General features: G+C 47.7%; 1 long non-coding RNA gene across 1 annotated transcript; it reads left to right on the top strand.

The window, feature by feature from the left end:
- The first annotated feature begins 257 nt into the window (after positions 1–257).
- On the top strand, positions 258–2,336 carry LOC122471651. Its single transcript, XR_006294229.1, has 4 exons — positions 258–567; positions 654–845; positions 1,389–1,509; positions 1,897–2,336. It is a non-coding gene; the product is annotated as an uncharacterized LOC122471651 (long non-coding RNA).
- The last annotated feature ends 2,711 nt before the right edge of the window (positions 2,337–5,047 follow it).

Below are 5,047 nucleotides of genomic sequence, written 5' to 3'. Positions count from 1 at the left end.
AGAGAGGGAGCGCCTTCGAGAGCAGGGGAGGGGCAGAGAGTGAGGTGGGGCAGAGGATCCAAAGCAGGCTGCATGCTGACAGCAGAGAGCCCGATGCGGGGCTTGAACTTACCAACCATCAGATCATGACCTGAGCCGAAGTCTCAAGCTTAACCGACTGAGCCACCCAGGTGCCCCTAGCTCATTTCAGTTTTGTAGCAGCATTAAAAAACAAACAGAAAAAAAAAAAAAAACCAGGAAAGGAAGAATAAAGTTCGAATGAATAAATGTCAACCTTCTCAAGAAGAAACTATAGATTAATAATATATTACTATTTCCAAGGGAGTACATAGAGTTCATACTGTTTCATCTGTCAGTCTCCTGTTTTTCAGTAACTGTTTTGGCTCCACGTCTGAAGTAGGAATCAGTCGCTAACGTTTTGCAGACTAACGTTCCCATGAAGCCACAAAGCTGCCCTCAGATGTGACGGGATGGGGCACAAACCAGTCTCTGCCAGGTTACAAGCACCATGCACTTCTTACTTGCCCAGGGTAGCAAATGCCTTTGAACCACACTGTTTCCGCCTGGGTCAGTGATGCTCAAAACAGTGGGGAGAGGAAGGGAGGCAGGGTGGGAAAGTCACTTCAGAGTCTAACTTCATTTGTACACTTCAGAAAGAACAGTGGAGATGTGACAACCATCTGATGATTTCGATCGGGATAAACAGCTCCGAAGGGACAGGGCTGAAAACAGCGGTTCTCAAAATGTGGTCCCTGGACCGAAGGCACCATCACCATCACCTGAGAACTTGCTAGAAATGCAAATCCTGGCTCCAGGCCAGAGCTACTGAACCTGACACTCTGGGGGTGAGTCCCAGCAAGTCCACCTGGTGATTCTAAGGCGTAAGACTGAGACCCTGACTCAAGGTGTCCCCGAGGAAATCTGGCATGGCCTCCATAGGCTGCCTGAATTTGGAAAAGTCCCTTCACCCCTCTGAGGCTTAATTTCTTGAGATGTTAGGAAAAGGATAAGGAGTGCTCTTCAAGATGGCAAGGACGCGAGAAACAAGGAGGGACTGAGAGACTGTCACAGGCCAGAGGAGCCTGGAGAGCGTGATGGTAACACGCAGTGTGGTACCTGGATGGGATTCCGGAACAGGTGGAGGACAGCAGACACTGAATGTTTGTGTCCCCCTCAAATTCGCATGTTGCATTCTGCCCCCTAAAGTGATAGTATCAAGGGGTGGGGTCTTTGGGAGCTCCCCAAAATGGGACTCCCCTGACAAAAGAGACCCCAGAGAGAGACCTCGTCCCTTCCCATCAGTGAGGACATAGCAACACCATCTATGAACCAGAAAGCAGGCCCTCCCCAGATACCAAATCTACCAACCCCTTGGTCTTGCCTTCCAGCCTCCAGAGCGGTGAGCGAGGGTTTGAACCCCTCACACCCCGGCCTTTTTATGATAGCATCCCAAATGGACTAAGGCAAGGACATTAATGGGAGAACTGGTCCACACAAAGACCTAACAAGGTCAGTTCCTTCCTTTTAACCAGTGCACCCCAGTGAGGTAAGAGATGGCCAATGGGGAAAAGTGAGGGGGGTCCTGAAATCTCTGTTCTACCTTTGCAACTTTTCTCTAAATCTGAAACTATCCTAAAATTTGAAGCTTATTGAAAGAAAATAGAATGTTACCTAACTTTCAGACATCTTGTGGTGAGTGAAGGTAATACCTAAGTAAATGCTCAGACGCGGTAGACGCCCAGGAAAGAGGGGGGATCGAACCAGCTTCACCCTGGGGCTGCAGAAAGCTTCTCCCTCCCCACCCCGGCCTTCCAAGGAACATCACTGTGGGGAACAGAGTAGGCGCGGCACCTTTTCCTCTCACCCTGACCTCCTTTGTCCTTTCTCTCCCTCCAGCCAAGCCCCCTCCCGGGAAGAGCACAGCCGAAGCCTTCCCACACAACGCGTGGTGACTTTTGAGTAGCTTGGACCAAGATTTATTGTCAACAGCCCAGTCGGTAACAGCTGTTTGCCTTCCTCAGCCCCTCCATTGCCTCCTGAATGTCAAGTCTCTTAGCTGAAAGAGCATCCTTCATTTGGCTATGCCTGCTCGAAAGAATTACTTTTGCACGGTATGATCTGCTCAGCTATACCCATCTTCCACATCCAGTCCTCCCAAGCCGGACATGAATACAAAAGAAATGGAAGATTAATTCCAGATAGTACGTGGCTCAAGCCAATTAACTCGGCGCACACTGGATGGTCCCTAATCGCTCTTCTAGCGAGCGGAGGCTCTGCGTTTCCCTTCTTACTGCCTTCTGGCCTCTCTTTGTAAATACATACTAGTCAGAATTGAATCTGTCTCATTGCACTTCCCTTTAGGACCCTGGCTCTCGAGCCACTTTGTTTTTTTCCCTTTTGCAACTGCGTTTCGTAGAGTTGACCCTTGTTCCTCATTTGTAATCTTTCCTAGGTGGACTAGCTGAATAAATTCAACACCCACAAGGGGGACATTTGTCACCGAAAGGTGACAGCTAAAGCATCGCCACAGTGAAAACGCAGCGGGGGGTGGGGGGTGGGGTGGGAGGTGGGGAGGGTACAAAGAAGACCCGAGGGCCTTTGCTTCCCCATCAGAAGAACAGTGAGGCACCTTAAAGAATCCATGGTTGGGGGTTGTGGTTGCATGAAGCTGACAACACCACCCGCTTTTTTTTTTTGCTTTTTTTTTTTCTCCTGCAGTTTTGTCTGGTTTGGTTTTGGGTGGATTTTTCATACATCTGTTGTGACTGTGCTACCCTAAGCAAAAGTGTATGCCCAACGCACACACTGATTTATCACTGGGCCACATTAAATATGATCTCCAGTCTATCCCCTGCCAGACGTCTTTCCCTCCCCTCGTCTTGCCCCTCACCGCTGGGCTCTCTTTAAAGGGAATGAAAACACGCGGAGGCACAGCCAAGGGTTTCAGCTGGGAATGGCCCAGCGTCTGTGCACGGATGTGTCGAAACAGCAAGATGTTTCCAGCAAAGTTCAGCAAAGAGCGACACATCTGAACTGAGGATTTACACTAGGGCTGGCGGTATTGGCATTTCCATCTATGATGAAAAAGCAAGGGGGTTACAGAGCAAAATGTTCTGGTCCTCTCAGCCCCCCTGCTGCTGGGACCACGTCTGTCCTGTTTCCCCAACAGCTGGCACAGAGCCAGGCACTGAGTAGTGTTGTGATAACAGCCCACGTGTGCTGAGCCACATCCAAGCCTTTGGATGGTTCAACTGCTCCTCAGATAACAACCCCTGACAACTCTAAAAGGTAGACACTCCTGTTATTGCCCAGGAAGATGGAAGGAAATTGAAGCCCAGAGAGGCTACAGACGTCTCCTAGAAACACACAGCTGGGGTGATGGTTGCAGGATTCAAATTCAAGCAGTTCACCCACGGCTTTCCTCAGAAACCCTGCCTGTCCTGAGCTTTCAGTATGAGAGTCTCAAGCTGTGGCATAAACTGAGGTGAGGGCAGGGCAGGTAAATTCTCCAGCACGCTGGAAAGAAAACAAATTGATTTCTATACAAAGCAAGCATCAGACAAGGAAGCAAAATGCTGGCTTAAAAAGAATCTTTTCTCAAAAAAAAAAAAAAAACCCAAAAAACTTTTGTTTGTTTGTTTGATCAATAGAACAAGAGGGAAATTAAAGCTGTACCAACAGCCCAGGCTGGGTACAGTGATTACAGGGAACAGATGTTTTGGGTTTTTTTTTTTTTCTTTAGTATCAGACGAATTAATAGATAACCCACTATGGCATATTGCTCAAATGTCATGAGAGTAGGGAACAGTATTCTGTGTCCTCCCAAGCCTTTGTGCTGTTCTTTTTGGCAGGATTGCCTTTCTTTCTCTGCCATTTAATAAGCTTATTTTCACCATGAACACCCAACTTAGACATGGCCTGCTTTATGGTTTTCTCCAACTCTCTCCTCCGCGCTTTCAAAAGACTCTGATTTTATCTTCTCTGTTGTATGCATCATGCTTCATAGTGCAGGGACTGCAAACTCCGATATCCTGCAGGACGAAGCATGGGTGAGCCAAAGGGGGTGAGTCCTAGGACAGTAGGGAGCAGTGGGGTGTGGGGAGTGGACACAAACTGCCCTCCTAAAGTGAGGAGCTACCAGTCAGCTCCAACTAAGCATCGCCATATGTACATAATTTTCCTGTATTAACAAATATTCTGAGTTTTGTTCAAGAGAAGCCAGTTGTGATGGTTAGTTTTGTGTGTCAACTTGACTGGGCTAAGGGATGCCCAGGGAGTGGGTAAAATGTTATTTCTGGGTGTGTCCATGAGGGTGTTTCTGGAAGAGATTAGCATTTGGATCAGTAGACTGAGTGAAGATCATACTCACCAATATGGTGGGCATCACCCAACCCACCAAGGCCCTAAGTAGGACCTAAAGGTGGAGGAAGGATGGATTTGCTCTCTCTGCTTGAGCTGGGACATTGGCGCTCCTGGCTCTGGAGTCCTTCAGACTCAGAGTGAGATTTGTACCGTTGACTCGCCTGGTTCTCTGGCTTTGGGTTTGGACTGAACTACCCCACCAGCTGCCCTGTACCAACAGTTTGCAGACAGCAGATTCCATAATCACATGAGCCAGTATCTCTTTGTAAAACCTCTCTCTGTATATTTGCATACATATCCTGTTGGTTCTGTTTCTCTGGAGAACCCTGACAAATACCTCAATAATCCAAATTTTTGTGGGAAAAAGCCCTCAGTTTTTAAATATTGGCACCTAATTTTTAAAATGTTTTAAATACTGTGCAGGCTGCCAATAGCATCTAGCTACTGGTTACTTGCTTCTGTACTCGCCTCTACAACTAAATATAAGGCCCCCTTACAGGTTCAACAGCAGTTGAGAAGACAGACCCATGTTGAAATCATGACTTTGCCCCTCACCAGGCTGAATGACTTTCAGTATATTACTTAACCTCTCTGTGCCTCAGTGTTCTCATCCTTCTTAAATTGGGAGGAATAATAAAGCCTACCTCCTAGGCTCATTGTGAGAAGTCCATTAGCTAATGTGAAT

Source organism: Prionailurus bengalensis, chromosome E3, assembly GCF_016509475.1.
Source record: "Prionailurus bengalensis isolate Pbe53 chromosome E3, Fcat_Pben_1.1_paternal_pri, whole genome shotgun sequence".
Classification (NCBI taxonomy): Eukaryota; Metazoa; Chordata; class Mammalia; order Carnivora; family Felidae; genus Prionailurus; species Prionailurus bengalensis.
Note: the sequence above shows the minus strand (reverse complement) of the source record. Positions and strands in the feature narration are given on the sequence as shown.